At 39.0% G+C, this 22,984-nt stretch overlaps 8 non-coding genes across 8 annotated transcripts; all 8 read right to left on the reverse strand.

Annotated features, from left to right (window-relative positions):
- Window positions 1-793: 793 nt before the first annotated feature.
- Window positions 794-886, reverse strand: TRNAI-UAU (transfer RNA isoleucine (anticodon UAU)). The gene is given in 2 exon segments: window positions 794-829; window positions 849-886. It is a non-coding gene; the product is annotated as a tRNA-Ile (tRNA).
- A 3,523-nt stretch (window positions 887-4,409) lies between these two features.
- TRNAI-UAU (transfer RNA isoleucine (anticodon UAU)) lies at window positions 4,410-4,502 on the reverse strand. Its single transcript is given in 2 exon segments — window positions 4,410-4,445; window positions 4,465-4,502. It is a non-coding gene; the product is annotated as a tRNA-Ile (tRNA).
- Window positions 4,503-6,213: 1,711 nt separating this feature from the next.
- Window positions 6,214-6,306, reverse strand: TRNAI-UAU (transfer RNA isoleucine (anticodon UAU)). Its single transcript is given in 2 exon segments — window positions 6,214-6,249; window positions 6,269-6,306. It is a non-coding gene; the product is annotated as a tRNA-Ile (tRNA).
- Window positions 6,307-8,015: 1,709 nt separating this feature from the next.
- TRNAI-UAU (transfer RNA isoleucine (anticodon UAU)) lies at window positions 8,016-8,108 on the reverse strand. Its single transcript is given in 2 exon segments — window positions 8,016-8,051; window positions 8,071-8,108. It is a non-coding gene; the product is annotated as a tRNA-Ile (tRNA).
- Window positions 8,109-9,819: 1,711 nt separating this feature from the next.
- TRNAI-UAU (transfer RNA isoleucine (anticodon UAU)) lies at window positions 9,820-9,912 on the reverse strand. Its single transcript is given in 2 exon segments — window positions 9,820-9,855; window positions 9,875-9,912. It is a non-coding gene; the product is annotated as a tRNA-Ile (tRNA).
- An 8,504-nt stretch (window positions 9,913-18,416) lies between these two features.
- TRNAI-UAU (transfer RNA isoleucine (anticodon UAU)) lies at window positions 18,417-18,509 on the reverse strand. Its single transcript is given in 2 exon segments — window positions 18,417-18,452; window positions 18,472-18,509. It is a non-coding gene; the product is annotated as a tRNA-Ile (tRNA).
- Window positions 18,510-20,274: 1,765 nt separating this feature from the next.
- Window positions 20,275-20,367, reverse strand: TRNAI-UAU (transfer RNA isoleucine (anticodon UAU)). Its single transcript is given in 2 exon segments — window positions 20,275-20,310; window positions 20,330-20,367. It is a non-coding gene; the product is annotated as a tRNA-Ile (tRNA).
- Window positions 20,368-22,077: 1,710 nt separating this feature from the next.
- Window positions 22,078-22,170, reverse strand: TRNAI-UAU (transfer RNA isoleucine (anticodon UAU)). Its single transcript is given in 2 exon segments — window positions 22,078-22,113; window positions 22,133-22,170. It is a non-coding gene; the product is annotated as a tRNA-Ile (tRNA).
- Window positions 22,171-22,984: the final 814 nt, after the last annotated feature.

The following is a 22,984-nucleotide window of genomic DNA, read 5'->3' on the forward strand; positions in this document are numbered from 1 at the left end:
AGTTATGCTAGATGTGGATTTTATTCAATACAATCAGTACAGTCATAAGAATTGAAAAAGAAAATCATTTTTGGTGATGAATGATGAGCAACAAAGGAACATGCATGCCAGATGGCACTTGAATAAGCTGTCCACGGTGATAGAAAAGGTTTAAAAAACAACAGCAACAATGTTATCATAATTAATGTCATATTTTAGCTTCTGTGGTCACTTTTTACAAGCTAAACACTGCAAGACTGTTTTACAGTTGAAGCAAGGATAAAATATCAACTCTACTGATGAGACACTTGCTGTAATGACTTCCAACTCAGACGGGACTTAAACCCACAACCACTGGCTTAGGAGAACAGTGCCTTATCCATTATTCCAGTGGTGCTCACTGATGTCCTTATTTAAGACTGTTAGGTTTTTAATAGTCAATTATTTATTTTTAAAAAAAAGTGAAGCTGTTTACTGTGTTCTTTGCATTACCAAGTCCAGCAAGAAATGTGCTGGTACTATCCAGAGCTGTCAGTATGGATTATCATGCTATATTGCAGAAAATCAATTTGATGCAACTGCTTTACCAACAGTATGTTAATCTTTTCCATTGCTGTTTTGTTGGCTGACTGAAGGAAGATATGCAGTGCATTTGAACCAAAGCAGATGTGTGCTGACAACTTAAATGCACAATCATGTTTGTGTTTTTTCTTTCTTTCTTCCATCCTTTGTAATATCATATTAAATATTAAGGTAGCAGTTTATAATCAATGACTAATGACATAAGAAAAGGAAAAAAAACAGAATACAAAGATGCTCCAGGTGAGGCTTGAACTCACAACCTCGGCATTGCTCAACAAATACTGTCTTATAAGTACCACGCGCTGACCAATTGCGCCACTGGAGCACTTTGCAGCATTAATTGGTTATGCTAGATGTGGATTTTATTCAATACAATCAGTACATTCATAAGAATTGAAAAAGAAAATCATTTTTGGTGATGAATGATGAGCAACAAAGGAACATGCATGCCAGATGGCACTTGAATAAGCTGTCCACAGTGATAGAAAAGGTTTAAAAAACAACAACAACAACAATGTTATCATAATTAATGTCATATTTTAGCTTCTGTGGTCATTTTTTACAAGCTAAACACTGCAAGACTGTTTTACAGTTGAAGCAAGGATAAAATATCAACTCTAGTGATGAGACACTTGCTGTAATGACTTCCAACTTAGACGGGACTTAAACCCACAACCACTGGCTTAGGAGTACAGTGCCTTATCCATTATGCCAGTGGTGCTTACTGATGTCCTTATTTAAGACTGATAGGTTTTTAATAGTCAATTATTTATTTTTGAAAAAAGTGAAGCTGTTTACTGTGTTCTTTGCATTACCAAGTCCAGCAAGAAATGTGCTGGTACTATCCAGAGCTGTCAGTATGGATTATCATGCTATATTGCAGAAAATCAATTTGATGCAACTGCTTTACCAACAGTATGTTAATCTTTTCCATTGCTGTTTTGTTGGCTGACTGAAGGAAGATATGCAGTGCATTTGAACCAAAGCAGATGTGTGCTGACAACTTAAATGCACAATCATGTTTGTGTTTTTTCTTTCTTTCTTCCATCCTTTGTAATATCATATTAAATATTAAGGTAGCAGTTTATAATCAATGACTAATGACATAAGAAAAGGAAAAAAAAATAGTATACAAAGATGCTCCAGGTGAGGCTTGACCTCACAAGCTTGGCATTGCTCAACAGATACTGTATTATAAGTTTCGCGCGCTGACCAATTGCTCCACTGGAGCACTTTGCAGCATTAATTGGTTATGCTAGATGTGGATTTTATTCAATACAATCAGTACATTCATAAGAATTGAAAAAGAAAATCATTTTTGGTGATGAATGATGAGCAACAAAGGAACATGCATGCCAGATGGCACTTGAATAAGCTGTCCACGGTGATAGAAAAGGTTTAAAAAACAACAACAACAATGTTATCATAATAAATGTCATATTTTAGCTTCTGTGGTCATTTTTTACAAGCTAAACACTGCAAGACTGTTTTACAGTTGAAGCAAGGATAAAATATCAACTCCACTGATGAGACACTTGCTGTAATGACTTCCAACTCAGACGGGACTTAAACCCACAACCACTGGCTTAGGAGAACAGTGCCTTATTCATTATGCCAGTGGTGCTTACTGATGTCCTTATTTAAGACTGATAGGGTTTTAATAGTCAATTATTTATTTTTGAAAAAAAATTTAAGCTGTTTACTGTGTTCTTTGCATTACCAAGTCCAGCAAGAAATGTGCTGGTACTATCCAGAGCTGTCAGTATGGATTATCATGCTATATTGCAGAAAATCAATTTGATGCAACTGCTTTACCAACAGTATGTTATTCTTTTCCATTGCTGTTTTGTTGGCTGACTGAAGGAAGATATGCAGTGCATTTGAATCAAAGCAGATGTGTGCTGACAACTTAAATGCACAATCATGTTTGTGTGTTTTCTTTCTTTCTTCCATCCTTTGTAATATCATATTAAATATTAAGGCTACAAGTTTATAATCAATGACTAATGACATTAGAAAAGGAAAAAAAACAGTGTACAAAGATGCTCCAGGTGAGGCTTGAACTCACAACCTTGGCATTGCTCAACAGATACTGTCTTATAAGTACCGCGTGCTGACCTACTGCACCACTGGAGCACTTTGCAACATTGATTGGTTATGCTAGATGTGGATTTTATTCAATGCAATCAGTACAGTCATAAGAATTGAAAAAGAAAATCATTTTTGGTGATGAATGATGAGCAACAAAGGAACATGCATGCCAGATGGTACTTAAATAAGATGTCCACGGTGATAGAAAATGTTTAAAAAAAACAACAACAATGTTATCATAATAAATGTCATTTTTTAGCTTCTGTGGTCATTTTTTGCAAGCTAAACACTGCAAAACTGTTTTACAGTTGAAGCAAGGATAAAATATCAATTCTAGTGATGAGACACTTGCTGTAATGACTTCCACCCCATATGGAACTTGGACCCCCTGTCTTAGGAGGGCAGTGACTTATCCATTATGCCAGTGGTGCTTACTGATGTTCTTATTTAAGACTGATAGGTTTTTAATAGTCAATTATTTATTTTTGAAAAAATGTGAAGCTGTTTACTGTGTTCTTTGCATTACCAAGTCCAGCAAGAAATGTGCTGGTGCTATCCAGAGCTGTCAGTATGGATTATCATGCTATATTGGAGAAAATCAATTTGATGCAACTGCTTTACCAACAGTATGTTAATCTTTTCCATTGCTGTTTTGTTGGCTGACTGAAGGAAGATATGCAGTGCATTTGAACCAAAGCAGATGTGTGCTGACAACTTAAATGCACAATCATGTTTGTGTTTTTTCTTTCTTTCTTCCATCCTTTGTAATATCATATTAAATATTAAGGTAGCAGTTTATAATCAATGACTAATGACATAAGAAAAGGAAAAAAAAACATTATACAAAGATGCTCCAGGTGAGGCTTGACCTCACAACCTTGGCATTGCTCAACAGATACTGTCTTATAAGTTTCGCGCGCTGACCAATTGCGCCACTGGAGCACTTTGCAGCATTAATTGGTTATGCTAGATGTGGATTTTATTCAATACAATCAGTACATTCATAAGAATTGAAAAAGAAAATCATTTATGGTGATGAATGATGAGCAACAAAGGGACATGCATGCCAGATGGCACTTGAATAAGCTGTCCACGGTGATAGAAAAGGTTTAAAAAACAACAACAACAACAATGTTATCATAATAAATGTCATATTTTAGCTTCTGTGGTCATTTTTTACAAGCTAAACACTGCAAGACTGTTTTACAGTTGAAGCAAGGATAAAATATCAACTCTAGTGATGAGACACTTGCTGTAATGACTTCCAACTCAGACGGGACTTAAACCCACAACCACTGGCTTAGGAGAACAGTGCCTTATCCATTATGCCAGTGGTGCTTACTGATGTCCTTATTTAAGACTGATAGGTTTTTAATAGTCAATTATTTATTTTTGAAAAAAAGTGAAGCTGTTTACTGTGTTCTTTGCATTACCAAGTCCAGCAAGAAATGTGCTGGTACTATCCAGAGCTGTCAGTATGGATTATCATGCTATATTGCAGAAAATCAATTTGATGCAACTGCTTTACCAGCAGTATGTTAATCTTTTCCATTGCTGTTTTGTTGGCTGACTGAAGGAAGATATGCAGTGCATTTGAACCAAAGCAGATGTGTGCTGACAACTTAAATGCACAATCATGTATGTGTGTTTTCTTTCTTTCTTCCATCCTTTGTAATAGCATATTAAATATTAAGGTAGCAGTTTATAATCAATGACTAATGACATAAAAAAAGGAAAAAAAAAACATTATACAAAGCTGCTCAAGGTGAGGCTTGAACTCACAACCTCGGCATTGCTCAACAGATACTGTATTATAAGTACCGCGCGCTGACCAATTGCGCCACTGGAGCACTTTGCAGCGTTAATTGGTTATGCTAGATGTGGATTTTATTCAATACAATCAGTACAGTCATAAGAATTGAAAAAGAAAATAATTTTTGGTGATGAATGATGAGCAACAAAGGAACATCCATGCCAGATGGCACTTGAATAAGCTGTCCACTGTGATAGAAAAGGTTTAAAAAACAACAACAACAATGTTATCATAATTAATGTCATATTTTAGCTTCTGTGGTCATTTTTTACAAGCTAAACACTGCAGGACTGTTTTACAGTTGAAGCAAGGATAAAATATAAACTCTAGTGATGAGACACTTTCTGTAATGACTTCCAACTCAGACGGGACTTAAACCCACAACCACTGGCTTAGGAGAACAGTGCCTTATCCATTATGCCAGTGGTGCTTACTGATGTCCTTATTTAAGACTGATAGGGTTTTAATAGTCAACTATTTATTTTTGAAAAAAAATTTAAGCTGTTTACTGTGTTCTTTGCATTACCAAGTCCAGCAAGAAATGTGCTGGTACTATCCAGAGCTGTCAGTATGGATTATCATGCTATATTGCAGAAAATCAATTTGATGCAACTGCTTTACCAACAGTATGTTATTCTTTTCCATTGCTGTTTTGTTGGCTGACTGAAGGAAGATATGCAGTGCATTTGAATCAAAGCAGATGTGTGCTGACAACTTAAATGCACAATCATGTTTGTGTGTTTTCTTTCTTTCTTCCATCCTTTGTAATATCATATTAAATATTAAGGCTACAAGTTTATAATCAATGACTAATGACATAAGAAAAGGAAAAAAAACAGTATACAAAGATGCTCCAGGTGAGGCTTGAACTCACAACCTTGACATTGCTCAACAGATACTGTCTTATAAGTACCGCGTGCTGACCAACTGCGCCACTGGAGCACTTTGCAACATTGATTGGTTATGCTAGATGTGGATTTTATTCAATGCAATCAGTACAGTCATAAGAATTGAAAAAGAAAATCATTTTTGGTGATGAATGATGAGCAACAAAGGAACATGCATGCCAGATGGTACTTAAATAAGATGTCCACGGTGATAGAAAATGTTTAAAAAAAAACAACAACAATGTTATCATAATAAATGTCATTTTTTAGCTTCTGTGGTCATTTTTTGCAAGCTAAACACTGCAAGACTGTTTTACAGTCGAAGCAAGGATAAAATATCAATTCTAGTGATGAGACACTTGCTGTAATGACTTCCACCCCATATGGAACTTGGACCCCCTGTCTTAGGAGGGCAGTGACTTATCCATTATGCCAGTGGTGCTTACTGATGTTCTTATTTAAGACTGTTAGGTTTTTAATAGTCAATTATTTATTTTTGAGGAAAAAGTGAAGCTGTTAACTGTGTTCTTTGCATTACCAAGTCCAGCAAGAAATGTGCTGGTACTATCCAGAGCTGTCAGTATGGATTATCATGCTATATTGCAGAAAATCAATTTGATGCAACTGCTTTACCAACAGTATGTTAATCTTTTCAATTGCTGTTTTGTTGGCTGACTGAAGGAAGATATGCAGTGCATTTGAACCAAAGCAGATGTGTGCTGACAACTTAAATGCACAATCATGTTTGTGTTTTTTCTTTCTTTCTTCCATCCTTTGTAATATCATATTAAATATTAAGGTAGCAGTTTATAATCAATGACTAATGACATAAAAAAAGGAAAAAAAAACATTAGACAAAGCTGCTCCAAGTGAGGCTTGAACTCACAACCTCGGCATTGCTCAACAGATACTGTCTTATAAGTACCGCGCGCTGACCAATTGCGCCACTGGAGCACTTTGCAGCATTAATTAGTTATGCTAGATGTGGATTTTATTCAATACAATCAGTACAGTCATAAGAATTGAAAAAGAAAATCATTTTTGGTGATGAATGATGAGCAACAAAGGAACATGCATGCCAGATGGCACTTGAATAAGCTGTCCACGGTGATAGAAAAGGTTTAAAAAACAACAGCAACAATGTTATCATAATTAATGTCATATTTTAGCTTCTGTGGTCACTTTTTACAAGCTAAACACTGCAAGACTGTTTTACAGTTGAAGCAAGGATAAAATATCAACTCTACTGATGAGACACTTGCTGTAATGACTTCCAACTCAGACGGGACTTAAACCCACAACCACTGGCTTAGGAGAACAGTGCCTTATCCATTATTCCAGTGGTGCTCACTGATGTCCTTATTTAAGACTGTTAGGTTTTTAATAGTCAATTATTTATTTTTAAAAAAAAGTGAAGCTGTTTACTGTGTTCTTTGCATTACCAAGTCCAGCAAGAAATGTGCTGGTACTATCCAGAGCTGTCAGTATGGATTATCATGCTATATTGCAGAAAATCAATTTGATGCAACTGCTTTACCAACAGTATGTTATTCTTTTCCATTGCTGTTTTGTTGGCTGACTGAAGGAAGATATGCAGTGCATTTGAATCAAAGCAGATGTGTGCTGACAACTTAAATGCACAATCATGTTTGTGTGTTTTCTTTCTTTCTTCCATCCTTTGTAAAATCATATTAAATATTAAGGCTACAAGTTTATAATCAATGACTAATGACATTAGAAAAGGAAAAAAAACAGTGTACAAAGATGCTCCAGGTGAGGCTTGAACTCACAACCTTGGCATTGCTCAACAGATACTGTCTTATAAGTACCGCGTGCTGACCTACTGCACCACTGGAGCACTTTGCAACATTGATTGGTTATGCTAGATGTGGATTTTATTCAATGCAATCAGTACAGTCATAAGAATTGAAAAAGAAAATCATTTTTGGTGATGAATGATGAGCAACAAAGGAACATGCATGCCAGATGGTACTTAAATAAGATGTCCACGGTGATAGAAAATGTTTAAAAAAAACAACAACAATGTTATCATAATAAATGTCATTTTATAGCTTCTGTGGTCATTTTTTGCAAGCTAAACACTGCAAGACTGTTTTACAGTTGAAGCAAGGATAAAATATCAATTCTAGTGATGAGACACTTGCTGTAATGACTTCCACCCCATATGGAACTTGGACCCCCTGTCTTAGGAGGGCAGTGACTTATCCATTATGCCAGTGGTGCTTACTGATGTTCTTATTTAAGACTGATAGGTTTTTAATAGTCAATTATTTATTTTTGAAAAAATGTGAAGCTGTTTACTGTGTTCTTTGCATTACCAAGTCCAGCAAGAAATGTGCTGGTGCTATCCAGAGCTGTCAGTATGGATTATCATGCTATATTGCAGAAAATCAATTTGATGCAACTGCTTTACCAACAGTATGTTAATCTTTTCCATTGCTGTTTTGTTGGCTGACTGAAGGAAGATATGCAGTGCATTTGAACCAAAGCAGATGTGTGCTGACAACTTAAATGCACAATCATGTTTGTGTTTTTTCTTTCTTTCTTCCATCCTTTGTAATATCATATTAAATATTAAGGTAGCAGTTTATAATCAATGACTAATGACATAAGAAAAGGAAAAAAAAAACATTATACAAAGCTGCTCAAGGTGAGGCTTGAACTCACAACCTCGGCATTGCTCAACAGATACTGTATTATAAGTACCGCGCGCTGACCAATTGCGCCACTGGAGCACTTTGCAGCGTTAATTGGTTATGCTAGATGTGGATTTTATTCAATACAATCAGTACAGTCATAAGAATTGAAAAAGAAAATAATTTTTGGTGATGAATGATGAGCAACAAAGGAACATCCATGCCAGATGGCACTTGAATAAGCTGTCCACTGTGATAGAAAAGGTTTAAAAAACAACAACAACAATGTTATCATAATTAATGTCATATTTTAGCTTCTGTGGTCATTTTTTACAAGCTAAACACTGCAGGACTGTTTTACAGTTGAAGCAAGGATAAAATATAAACTCTAGTGATGAGACACTTTCTGTAATGACTTCCAACTCAGACGGGACTTAAACCCACAACCACTGGCTTAGGAGAACAGTGCCTTATTCATTATGCCAGTGGTGCTTACTGATGTCCTTATTTAAGACTGATAGTGTTTTAATAGTCAACTATTTATTTTTGAAAAAAAATTTAAGCTGTTTACTGTGTTCTTTGCATTACCAAGTCCAGCAAGAAATGTGCTGGTACTATCCAGAGCTGTCAGTATGGATTATCATGCTATATTGCAGAAAATCAATTTGATGCAACTGCTTTACCAACAGTATGTTATTCTTTTCCATTGCTGTTTTGTTGGCTGACTGAAGGAAGATATGCAGTGCATTTGAATCAAAGCAGATGTGTGCTGACAACTTAAATGCACAATCATGTTTGTGTGTTTTCTTTCTTTCTTCCATCCTTTGTAATATCATATTAAATATTAAGGCTACAAGTTTATAATCAATGACTAATGACATAAGAAAAGGAAAAAAAACAGTATACAAAGATGCTCCAGGTGAGGCTTGAACTCACAACCTTGACATTGCTCAACAGATACTGTCTTATAAGTACCGCGTGCTGACCAACTGCGCCACTGGAGCACTTTGCAACATTGATTGGTTATGCTAGATGTGGATTTTATTCAATGCAATCAGTACAGTCATAAGAATTGAAAAAGAAAATCATTTTTGGTGATGAATGATGAGCAACAAAGGAACATGCATGCCAGATGGTACTTAAATAAGATGTCCACGGTGATAGAAAATGTTTAAAAAAAAACAACAACAATGTTATCATAATAAATGTCATTTTTTAGCTTCTGTGGTCATTTTTTGCAAGCTAAACACTGCAAGACTGTTTTACAGTCGAAGCAAGGATAAAATATCAATTCTAGTGATGAGACACTTGCTGTAATGACTTCCACCCCATATGGAACTTGGACCCCCTGTCTTAGGAGGGCAGTGACTTATCCATTATGCCAGTGGTGCTTACTGATGTTCTTATTTAAGACTGTTAGGTTTTTAATAGTCAATTATTTATTTTTGAGGAAAAAGTGAAGCTGTTGACTGTGTTCTTTGCATTACCAAGTCCAGCAAGAAATGTGCTGGTACTATCCAGAGCTGTCAGTATGGATTATCATGCTATATGGCAGAAAATCAATTTGATGCAACTGCTTTACCAACAGTATGTTAATCTTTTCCATTGCTGTTTTGTTGGCTGACTGAAGGAAGATATGCAGTGCATTTGAACCAAAGCAGATGTGTGCTGACAACTTAAATGCACAATCATGTTTGTGTTTTTTCTTTCTTTCTTCCATCCTTTGTAATATCATATTAAATATTAAGGTAGCAGTTTATAATCAATGACTAATGACATAAAAAAAGGAAAAAAAAACATTAGACAAAGCTGCTCCAAGTGAGGCTTGAACTCACAACCTCGGCATTGCTCAACAGATACTGTCTTATAAGTACCGCGCGCTGACCAATTGCGCCACTGGAGCACTTTGCAGCATTAATTGGTTATGCTAGATGTGGATTTTATTCAATACAATCAGTACAGTCATAAGAATTGAAAAAGAAAATCATTTTTGGTGATGAATGATGAGCAACAAAGGCACATGCATGCCAGATGGCACTTGAATAAGCTGTCCACTGTGATAGAAAAGGTTTAAAAAACAACAACAACAATGTTATCCTAATTAATGTCATATTTAAGCTTCTGTGGTCATTTTTTACAAGCTAAACACTGCAAGACTGTTTTACAGTTGAAGCAAGGATAAAATATCAACTCTAGTGATGAGACACTTGCTGTAATGACTTCCAACTCAGACGGGACTTAAACCCACAACCACTGGCTTAGGAGAACAGTGCCTTATCCATTATGCCAGTGGTGCTTACTGATGTCCTTATTTAAGACTGTTAGGTTTTTAATAGTCAATTATTTATTTTTGAAAAAAAGTGAAGCTGTTTACTGTGTTCTTTGCATTACCAAGTCCAGCAAGAAATGTGCTGGTACTATCCAGAGCTGTAAGTATGGATTATCATGCTATATTGCAGAAAATCAATTTGATGCAACTGCTTTACCAACAGTATGTTAATCTTTTCCATTGCTGTTTTGTTGGCTGACTGAAGGAAGATATGCCGTGCATTTGAACCAAAGCAGATGTGTGCTGACAACTTAAATGCACAATCATTAGAGATGAGCGGGTTCGGTTCCTCGGAATCCGAACCCGCCCGAACTTCAGCTTTTTTTACACGGATCCGAGCGACTCGGATCTTCCCGCCTTGCACGGTTAACCCGAGCGCGCCCGAACGTCATCATGACGCTGTCGGATTCTCGCGAGGCACGGATTCTATCGCGAGACTCGGATTCTATATAAGGAGCCGCGCGTCGCCGCCATTTTCACACGTGCATTGAGATTGATAGGGAGAGGACGTGGCTGGCGTCCTCTCCATTTAGATTATAAGAGAGAGAGATTTACTGGAGCTTAGGAGTAGGAGGAGTACTGTAGAAGTGTAGAGAGTGCAGAGAGTTTACTAGTGAGTGACCACCAGACAGTGCAGTTTATTTAATATATCCGTTCTCTGCCTGAAAAAAGCGATACACACAGTGACTCAGTCACATACCATATCTGTGTGCACTGCTCAGGCTCAGCCCAGTGTGCTGCATCATCTATATATATTATATATCTGTCTGACTGCTCAGCTCACACAGCTTATAATTGTGGGGGAGACTGGGGAGCACTGCAGTGCCAGTTATAGGTTATAGCAGGAGCCAGGAGTACATAATATTATATAGTGAGTGACCACCAGACAGTGCAGTTTATTTAATATATCCGTTCTCTGCCTGAAAAAAGTTATACACACAGTGACTCAGTCACATACCATATCTGTGTGCACTGCTCAGGCTCAGCCCAGTGTGCTGCATCATCTATATATATTATATATCTGTCTGACTGCTCAGCTCACACAGCTTATAATTGTGGGGGAGACTGGGGAGCACTGCAGTGCCAGTTATAGGTTATAGCAGGAGCCAGGAGTACATAATATTATATAGTGAGTGACCACCAGACAGTGCAGTTTATTTAATATATCCGTTCTCTGCCTGAAAAAAGCGATACACACAGTGACTCAGTCACATACCATATCTGTGTGCACTGCTCAGGCTCAGCCCAGTGTGCTGCATCATCTATATATATTATATATCTGTCTGACTGCTCAGCTCACACAGCTTATAATTGTGGGGGAGACTGGGGAGCACTGCAGTGCCAGTTATAGGTTATAGCAGGAGCCAGGAGTACATAATATTATATTAAAATTAAACAGTGCACACTTTTGCTGCAGGAGTGCCACTACCAGTGTGACTGACCAGTGACCTGACCACACTGACCACCAGTATAGTTAGTAGTATACTTATATTGTGATTGCCTGAAAAAGTTAAACACTCGTCGTGTGACTTCACTTGTGTGTTGTTGTTTTTTTTATTCTATAAAAATAAAACTCATTCTGCTGACAGACAGTGTCCAGCAGGTCCGTCATTATATAATATATAATATATACCTGTCCGGCTGCAGTAGTGATATATATATATTTTTTATATCATTTATCATCCAGTCGCAGCAGACACAGTACGGTAGTTCACGGCTGTGGCTACCTCTGTGTCTGCACTCGGCAGGCAGTCCGTCCATAATTGTATACCACCTAACCGTGGTTTTTTTTTCTTCTTTATACATACATACTACTACGACATCTCTTTATCAACCAGTCTATATTAGCAGCAGACACAGTACAGTACGGTAGTTCACGGCTGTGGCTACCTCTGTGTCTGCACTCGGCAGGCAGTCCGTCCATAATTGTATACCACCTAACCGTGGTTTTTTTTTCTTTCTTCTTTATACATACATAGTTACATAGACATCTCTTTATCAACCAGTCTATATTAGCAGCAGACACAGTACAGTACGGTAGTTCACGGCTGTGGCTACCTCTGTGTCTGCACTCGGCAGGCAGTCCGTCCATAATTGTATACCACCTAACCGTGGTTTTTTTTTCTTTCTTCTTTATACATACATAGTTACATAGACATCTCTTTATCAACCAGTCTATATTAGCAGCAGACACAGTACAGTACGGTAGTTCACGGCTGTGGCTACCTCTGTGTCTGCACTCGGCAGGCAGTCCGTCCATAATTGTATACCACCTAACCGTGTTTTTTTTTTCTTTCTTCTTTATACATACATACTACTACGACATCTCTTTATCAACCAGTCTATATTATTAGCAGCAGACACAGTACAGTACGGTAGTTCACGGCTGTGGCTACCTCTGTGTCTGCACTCGGCAGGCAGTCCGTCCATAATTGTATACCACCTAACCGTGGGTTTTTTTTCTTTCTTCTTTATACATACATAGTTACATAGACATCTCTTTATCAACCAGTCTATATTAGCAGCAGACACAGTACAGTACGGTAGTTCACGGCTGTGGCTACCTCTGTGTCTGCACTCGGCAGGCAGTCCATAATTGTATACTAGTATCCATCTCCATTGTTTACCTGAGGTGCCTTTTAGTTGTGCCTATTAAAATATGGAGAACAAAAATGTTGAGGTTCCAAAATTAGGGAAAGATCAAGATCCACTTCCACCTCGTGCTGAAGCTGCTGCCACTAGTCATGGCCGAGACGATGAAATGCCAGCAACGTCGTCTGCCAAGGCCGATGCCCAATGTCATAGTACAGAGCATGTCAAATCCAAAACACCAAATATCAGAAAAAAAAGGACTCCAAAACCTAAAATAAAATTGTCGGAGGAGAAGCGTAAACTTGCCAATATGCCATTTACGACACGGAGTGGCAAGGAACGGCTGAGGCCCTGGCCTATGTTCATGGCTAGTGGTTCAGCTTCACATGAGGATGGAAGCACTCAGCCTCTCGCTAGAAAAATGAAAAGACTCAAGCTGGCAAAAGCAGCACAGCAAAGAACTGTGCATTCTTCGAAATCCCAAATCCACAAGGAGAGTCCAATTGTGTCGGTTGCGATGCCTGACCTTCCCAACACTGGACGTGAAGAGCATGCGCCTTCCACCATTTGCACGCCCCCTGCAAGTGCTGGAAGGAGCACCCGCAGTCCAGTTCCTGATAGTCAGATTGAAGATGTCAGTGTTGAAGTACACCAGGATGAGGAGGATATGGGTGTTGCTGGCGCTGGGGAGGAAATTGACCAGGAGGATTCTGATGGTGAGGTGGTTTGTTTAAGTCAGGCACCCAGGGAGACACCTGTTGTCCGTGGGAGGAATATGGCCGTTGACATGCCAGGTGAAAATACCAAAAAAATCAGCTCTTCGGTGTGGAGGTATTTCACCAGAAATGCGGACAACAGGTGTCAAGCCGTGTGTTCCCTTTGTCAAGCTGTAATAAGTAGGGGTAAGGACGTTAACCACCTCGGAACATCCTCCCTTATACGTCACCTGCAGCGCATTCATAATAAGTCAGTGACAAGTTCAAAAACTTTGGGTGACAGCGGAAGCAGTCCACTGACCAGTAAATCCCTTCCTCTTGTAACCAAGCTCACGCAAACCACCCCACCAACTCCCTCAGTGTCAATTTCCTCCTTCCCCAGGAATGCCAATAGTCCTGCAGGCCATGTCACTGGCAATTCTGACGAGTCCTCTCCTGCCTGGGATTCCTCCGATGCATCCTTGCGTGTAACGCCTACTGCTGCTGGCGCTGCTGTTGTTGCTGCTGGGAGTCGATGGTCATCCCAGAGGGGAAGTCGGAAGCCCACTTGTACTACTTCCAGTAAGCAATTGACTGTTCAACAGTCCTTTGCGAGGAAGATGAAATATCACAGCAGTCATCCTGCTGCAAAGCGGATAACTGAGGCCTTGACAACTATGTTGGTGTTAGACGTGCGTCCGGTATCCGCCGTTAGTTCACAGGGAACTAGACAATTTATTGAGGCAGTGTGCCCCCGTTACCAAATACCATCTAGGTTCCACTTCTCTAGGCAGGCGATACCGAGAATGTACACGGACGTCAGAAAAAGACTCACCAGTGTCCTAAAAAATGCAGTTGTACCCAATGTCCACTTAACCACGGACATGTGGACAAGTGGAGCAGGGCAGGGTCAGGACTATATGACTGTGACAGCCCACTGGGTAGATGTATGGACTCCCGCCGCAAGAACAGCAGCGGCGGCACCAGTAGCAGCATCTCGCATCTCTTTCCTAGGCAGGCTACGCTTTGTATCACCGCTTTCCAGAATACGCACACAGCTGAAAACCTCTTACGGCAACTGAGGAAGATCATCGCGGAATGGCTTACCCCAATTGGACTCTCCTGTGGATTTGTGGCATCGGACAACGCCAGCAATATTGTGTGTGCATTAAATATGGGCAAATTCCAGCACGTCCAATGTTTTGCACATACCTTGAATTTGGTGGTGCAGAATTTTTTAAAAAACGACAGGGGCGTGCAAGAGATGCTGTCGGTGGCCAGAAGAATTGCGGGACACTTTCGGCGTACAGGCACCACGTACAGAAGACTGGAGCACCACCAAAAACTACTGAACCTGCCCTGCCATCATCTGAAGCAAGAAGTGGTAACGAGGTGGAATTCAACCCTCTATATGCTTCAGAGGTTGGAGGAGCAGCAAAAGGCCATTCAAGCCTATACAATTGAGCACGATATAGTAGGTGGAATGCACCTGTCTCAAGCGCAGTGGAGAATGATTTCAACGTTGTGCAAGGTTCTGATGCCCTTTGAACTTGCCACACGTGAAGTCAGTTCAGACACTGCCAGCCTGAGTCAGGTCATTCCCCTCATCAGGCTTTTGCAGAAGAAGCTGGAGACATTGAAGGAGGAGCTAACACGGAGCGATTCCGCTAGGCATGTGGGACTTGTGGATGGAGCCCTTAATTCGCTTAACAAGGATTCACGGGTGGTCAATCTGTTGAAATCAGAGCACTACATTTTGGCCACCGTGCTCGATCCTAGATTTAAAGCCTACCTTGGATCTCTCTTTCCGGCAGACACAAGTCTGCAGGGGTTGAAAGACCTGCTGGTGACAAAATTGTCAAGTCAAGCGGAACGCGACCTGTCAACATCTCCTCCTTCACATTCTCCCGCAACTGGGGGTGCGAGGAAAAGGCTCAGAATTCCGAGCCCACCCGCTGGCGGTGATGCAGGGCAGTCTGGAGCGACTGCTGATGCTGACATCTGGTCCGGACTGAAGGACCTGACAACGATTACGGACATGTCGTCTACTGTCACTGCATATGATTCTCTCAACATTGATAGAATGGTGGAGGATTATATGAGTGACCGCATCCAAGTAGGCACGTCACACAGTCCGTACTTATACTGGCAGGAAAAAGAGGCAATTTGGAGGCCCTTGCACAAACTGGCTTTATTCTACCTAAGTTGCCCTCCCACAAGTGTGTACTCCGAAAGAGTGTTTAGTGCCGCCGCTCACCTTGTCAGCAATCGGCGTACGAGGTTACATCCAGAAAATGTGGAGAAGATGATGTTCATTAAAATGAATTATAATCAATTCCTCCGCGGAGACATTGACCAGCAGCAATTGCCTCCACAAAGTACACAGGGAGCTGAGATGGTGGATTCCAGTGGGGACGAATTGATAATCTGTGAGGAGGGGGATGTACACGGTGATATATCGGAGGGTGATGATGAGGTGGACATCTTGCCTCTGTAGAGCCAGTTTGTGCAAGGAGAGATTAATTGCTTCTTTTTTGGGGGGGGTCCAAACCAACCCGTCATATCAGTCACAGTCGTGTGGCAGACCCTGTCACTGAAATGATGGGTTGGTTAAAGTGTGCATGTCCTGTTTTGTTTATACAACATAAGGGTGGGTGGGAGGGCCCAAGGACAATTCCATCATGCACCTCTTTTTTCTTTTCTTTTTCTTTGCATCATGTGCTGATTGGGGAGGGTTTTTTGGAAGAGACATCCTGCGTGACACTGCAGTGCCACTCCTAAATGGGCCCGGTGTTTGTGTCGGCCACTAGGGTCGCTAATCTTACTCACACAGTCAGCTACCTCATTGCGCCTCTTTTTTTCTTTGCGTCATGTGCTGTTTGGGGAGGGTTTTTTGGAAGGGACATCCTGCGTGACACTGCAGTGCCACTCCTAGATGGGCCCGGTGTTTGTGTCGGCCACTAGGGTCGCTAATCTTACTCACACAGCTACCTCATTGCGCCTCTTTTTTTCTTTGCGTCATGTGCTGTTTGGGGAGGGTTTTTTGGAAGGGACATCCTGCGTGACACTGCAGTGCCACTCCTAGATGGGCCCGGTGTTTGTGTCGGCCACTAGGGTCGCTAATCTTACTCACACAGCTACCTCATTGCGCCTCTTTTTTTCTTTGCGTCATGTGCTGTTTGGGGAGGGTTTTTTGGAAGGGCCATCCTGCGTGACACTGCAGTGCCACTCCTAGATGGGCCCGGTGTTTGTGTCGGCCACTAGGGTCGCTAATCTTACTCACACAGCTACCTCATTGCGCCTCTTTTTTTCTTTGCGTCATGTGCTGTTTGGGGAGGGTTTTTTGGAAGGGACATCCTGCGTGACACTGCAGTGCCACTCCTAGATGGGCCCGGTGTTTGTGTCGGCCACTAGGGTCGCTTATCTTACTCACACAGCGACCTCGGTGCAAATTTTAGGACTAAAAATAATATTGTGAGGTGTGAGGTATTCAGAATAGACTGAAAATGAGTGTAAATTATGGTTTTTGAGGTTAATAATACTTTGGGATCAAAATGACCCCCAAATTCTATGATTTAAGCTGTTTTTTAGTGTTTTTTTAAAAAAACACCCGAATCCAAAACACACCCGAATCCGACAAAAAAAATTCGGTGAGGTTTTGCCAAAACGCGTTCGAACCCAAAACACGGCCGCGGAACCGAACCCAAAACCAAAACACAAAACCCGAAAAATTTCAGGCGCTCATCTCTAACAATCATGTTTGTGTTTTTTCTTTCTTTCTTCCATCCTTTGTAATATCATATTAAATATTAAGGTAGCAGTTTATAATCAATGACTAATGACATAAGATGCTCCAGGTGAGGCTTGAACTTACAACCTCGGCATTGCTCAACAGATACTGTCTTATAAGTACCTCATGCTGACCAATTGCGCCACTGGAGCTCTTTGCAGCATTGATTGGTTATGCTAGATGTGGATTTTATTCAATACAATCAGTACAGTCATAAGAATTGAAAAAGAAAATCATTTTTGGTTATGAATGATGAGCAACAAAGGAACATGCATGCCAGATGGCACTTGAATAAGCTGTCCACGGTGATAGAAAAGGTTTAAAAAACAACAACAACAATGTTATCATAATTAATGTCATATTTTAGCTTCTGTGGTCATTTTTTACAAGCTAAATACTGCAAGACTGTTTTACAGTTGAAGCAAGGATAAAATATCAACTCTAGTGATGAGACACTTGCTGTAATGACTTCCAACTCAGATGGGACTTAAACCCACAACCACTGGCTTAGGAGTACAGTGCCTTATCCATTGTGCCAGTGGTGCTCACTGATGTCCTAATTTAAGACTGTTAGGTTTTTAATAGTCAATTATTTATTTTTGATGAAAAAGTGAAGCTGTTTACTGTGTTCTTTGCATTACCAAGTCCAGCAAGAAATGTGCTGGTACTATCCAGAGCTGTCAGTATGGATTATCATGCTATATTGCAGAAAATCAATTTGATGCAACTGCTTTACCAACAGTATGTTAATCTTTTCCATTGCTGTTTTGTTGGCTGACTGAAGGAAGATATGCAATGCATTTGAACCAAAGCAGATGTGTGCTGACAACTTAAATGCACAATCATGTTTGTGTTTTTTCTTTCTTTCATTCTTTCTTTCTTTCTTTCTTTCTTTCTTTCTTTCTTCCATCCTTTGTAATATCATATTAAATATTAAGGTAGCAGTTTATAATCAATGACTAATGACATAAAAAAAAGGAAAAAAAAACATTATACAAAGCTGCTCCAGGTGAGGCTTGAACTCACAACCTCGGCATTGCTCAACAGATACTGTTTTATAAGTACCGCGCGCTGACCAATTGCGCCACTGGAGCACTTTGCAGCATTAATTGGTTATTCTAGATGTGTATTTTATTCAATACAATCAGTACAGTCATAAGAATTGAAAAAGAAAATAATTTTTGGTGATGAATGATGAGCAACAAAGGAACATGCATGCCAGATGGCACTTGAATAAGCTGTCCACTGTGATAGAAAAGGTTTAAAAAACAACAACAACAACAATGTTATCATAATTAATGTCATATTTTAGCTTCCGTGGTCATTTTTTACAAGTTAAACACTGCAAGACTGTTTTACAGTTGAAGCAAGGATAAAATATAAACTCTAGTGATGAGACACTTGCTGTAATGACTTCCAACTCATACGGGACTTAAACCCACAACCACTGGCTTAGGAGAACAGTGCCTTATCCATTATGCCAGTGGTGCTTACTGATGTCCTTATTTAAGACTGATAGGTTTTTAATAGTCAATTATTTATTTTTGGGGAAAAATTGAAGCTGTTTACTGTGTTCTTTGCATTACCAAGTCCAGCAAGAAATGTGCTGGTACTATCCAGAGCTGTCAGTATAGATTATCATGCTATATTGCAGAAAATCAATTTGATGCAACTGCTTTACCAACAGTATGTTAATCTTTTCCATTGCTGTTTTGTTAGCTGACTGAAGGAAGATATGCAGTGCATTTGAACCAAAGCAGATGTGTGCTGACAACTTAAATGCACAATCATGTTTGTGTTTTTTCTTTCTTTCTTCCATCCTTTGTAATATCATATTAAATATTAAGGTAGCAGTTTATAATCAATGACTAATGACATAAGAAAAGGAAAAAAAACAGTATACAAAGATGCTCCAGGTGAGGCTTGACCTCACAACCTTGGCATTGCTTAACAGATACTGTCTTATAAGTTTCACGTGCTGACCAATTGCGCCACTGGAGCACTTTGCAGCATTAATTGGTTATGCTAGATGTGGATTTTATTCAATACAATCAGTACATTCGTAAGAATTGAAAAAGAAAATCATTTTTGGTGATGAATGATGAGCAACAAAGGAACATGCATGCCAGATGGCACTTGAATAAGCTGTCCACGGTGATAGAAAAGGTTTAAAAAACAACAACAACAATGTTATCATAATAAATGTCATATTTTAGCTTCTGTGGTCATTTTTTACAAGCTAAACACTGCAAGACTGTTTTACAGTTGAAGCAAGGATAAAATATCAACTCTAGTGATGAGACACTTGCTGTAATGACTTCCAACTCAGACGGGACTTAAACCCACAACCACTGGCTTAGGAGAACAGTGCCTTATCCGTTATGCCAGTGGTGCTTACTGATGTACTTATTTAAGACTGATAGGTTTTTAATAGTCAATTATTTATTTTTGAAAAAAAGTGAAGCTGTTTACTGTGTTCTTTGCATTACCAAGTCCAGCAAGAAATGTGCTGGTACTATCCAGAGCTGTCAGTATGGATTATCATGCTATATTGCAGAAAATCAATTTGATGCAACTGCTTTACCAACAGTATGTTAATCTTTTCCATTGCTGTTTTGTTGGCTGACTGAAGGAAGATATGCAATGCATTTGAACCAAAGCAGATGTGTGCTGACAACTTAAATGCACAATCATGTTTGTGTTTTTTCTTTCTTTCTTTCTTTCTTTCTTTCTTTCTTTCTTTCTTTCTTTCTTTCTTTCTTTCTTCCATCCTTTGTAATATCATATTAAATATTAAGGTAGCAGTTTATAATCAATGACTAATAACATAAAAAAAGGAAAAAAAACATTATACAAAGCTGCTCCAGGTGAGGCTTGAACTCACAACCTCGGCATTGCTCAACAGATACTGTATTATAAGTACCGCGCGCTGACCAATTGCGCCACTGGAGCACTTTCTAGCATTAATTGGTTATGCTAGATGTGGATTTTATTCAATACAATCAGTACAGTCATAAGAATTGAAAAAGAAAATCATTTTTGGTGATGAATGATGAGCAACAAAGGAACATGCATGCCAGATGGCACTTGAATAAGCTGTCCACTGTGATAGAAAAGGTTTAAAAAACAACATCAACAATGTTATCATAATTAATGTCATATTTTAGCTTCTGTGGTCATTTTTTACAAGCTAAACACTGCAGGACTGTTTTACAGTTGAAGCAAGGATAAAATATAAACTCTAGTGATGAGACACTTGCTGTAATGACTTCCAACTCAGACGGGACTTAAACCCACAACCACTGGCTTAGGAGAACAGTGCCTTATTCATTATGCCAGTGGTGCTTACTGATGTCCTTATTTAAGACTGATAGGGTTTTAATAGTCAATTATTTATTTTTGAAAAAAAATTGAAGCTGTTTACTGTGTTCTTTGCATTACCAAGTCCAGCAAGAAATGTGCTGGTACTATCCAGAGCTGTCAGTATGGATTATCATGCTATATTGCAGAAAATCAATTTGATGCAACTGCTTTACCAACAGTATGTTATTCTTTTCCATTGCTGTTTTGTTGGCTGACTGAAGGAAGATATGCAGTGCATTTGAATCAAGGCAGATGTGTGCTGACAACTTAAATGCACAATCATGTTTGTGTGTTTTCTTTCTTTCTTCCATCCTTTGTAATATCATATTAAATATTAAGGCTACAAGTTTATAATCAATGACTAATGACATAAGAAAAGGAAAAAAAACAGTATACAAAGATGCTCCAGGTGAGGCTTGAACTCACAACCTTGGCATTGCTCAACAGATACTGTCTTATAAGTACCGCGTGCTGACCAACTGCGCCACTGGAGCACTTTGCAACATTGATTGGTTATGCTAGATGTGGATTTTATTCAATGCAATCAGTACAGTCATAAGAATTGAAAAAGAAAATCATTTTTGGTGATGAATGATGAGCATCAAAGGAACATGCATGCCAGATGGTACTTAAATAAGATGTCCACGGTGATAGAAAATGTTTAAAAAAAACAACAACAATGTTATCATAATAAATGTCATATTTTAGCTTCTGTGGTCATTTTTTGCAAGCTAAACACTGCAAGACTGTTTTACAGTCGAAGCAAGGATAAAATATCAATTCTAGTGATGAGACACTTGCTGTAATGACTTCCACCCCATATGGAACTTGGACCCCCTGTCTTAGGAGGGCAGTGACTTAACCATTATGCCAGTGGTGCTTACTGATGTTCTTATTTAAGACTGTTAGGTTTTTAATAGTCAATTATTTATTTTTGAGGAAAAAGTGAAGCTGTTGACTGTGTTCTTTGCATTACCAAGTCCAGCAAGAAATGTGCTGGTACTATCCAGAGCTGTCAGTATGGATTATCATGCTATATTGCAGAAAATCAATTTGATGCAACTGCTTTACCAACAGTATGTTAATCTTTTCCATTGCTGTTTTGTTGGCTGACTGAAGGAAGATATGCAGTGCATTTGAACCAAAGCAGATGTGTGCTGACAACTTAAATGCACAATCATGTTTGTGTTTTTTCTTTCTTTCTTCCATCCTTTGTAATATCATATTAAATATTAAGGTAGCAGTTTATAATCAATGACTAATGACTTAAGAAAAGGAAAAAAAAACAGTATACAAATATGCTTCAGGTGAGGCTTGAACTCACAACCTCGGCATTGCTCAACAGATACTGTATTATAAATACCGCGCGCTGACCAATTGCGCCACTGGAGCACTTTGCAGCATTAATTGGTTATGCTAGATGTGGATTTTATTCAATACAATCAGTACAGTCATAAGAATTGAAAAAGAAAATCATTTTTGGTGATGAATGATGAGCAACAAAGGAACATGCATGCCAAATGGCACTTGAATAAGCTGTCCACAGTGATAGAAAAGGTTTAAAAAACAACAACAAAAACAACAATGTTATCATAATTAATGTCATATTTTAGCTTCTGTGGTCATTTTTTACAAGCTAAACACTGCAAGACTGTTTTACAGTTGAAGCAAGGATAAAATATCAACTCTAGTGATGAGACACTTGCTGTAATGACTTCCAACTCAGACGGGACTTAAACCCACAACCACTGGCTTAGGAGTACAGTGCCTTATCCATTATGCCAGTGGTGCTTACTGATGTCCTTATTTAAGACTGATAGGTTTTTAATAGTCAATTATTTATTTTTGAAAAAAGTGAAGCTGTTTACTGTGTTCTTTGCATTACCAAGTCCAGCAAGAAATGTGCTGGTACTATCCAGAGCTGTCAGTATGGATTATCATGCTATATTGCAGAAAATCAATTTGATGCAACTGCTTTACCAACAGTATGTTAATCTTTTCCATTGCTGTTTTGTTAGCTGACTGAAGGAAGATATGCAGTGCATTTGAACCAAAGCAGATGTGTGCTGACAACTTAAATGCACAATCATGTTTGTGTTTTTTCTTTCTTTCTTCCATCCTTTGTAATATCATATTAAATATTAAGGTAGCACTTTATATTCAATGACTAATGACATAAGAAAAGGAAAAAAAATAGTATACAAAG

The sequence above is a fragment of the Pseudophryne corroboree genome, unplaced genomic scaffold (assembly GCF_028390025.1).
Source record: "Pseudophryne corroboree isolate aPseCor3 unplaced genomic scaffold, aPseCor3.hap2 scaffold_2596, whole genome shotgun sequence".
NCBI classification, from domain to species: domain Eukaryota; kingdom Metazoa; phylum Chordata; class Amphibia; order Anura; family Myobatrachidae; genus Pseudophryne; species Pseudophryne corroboree.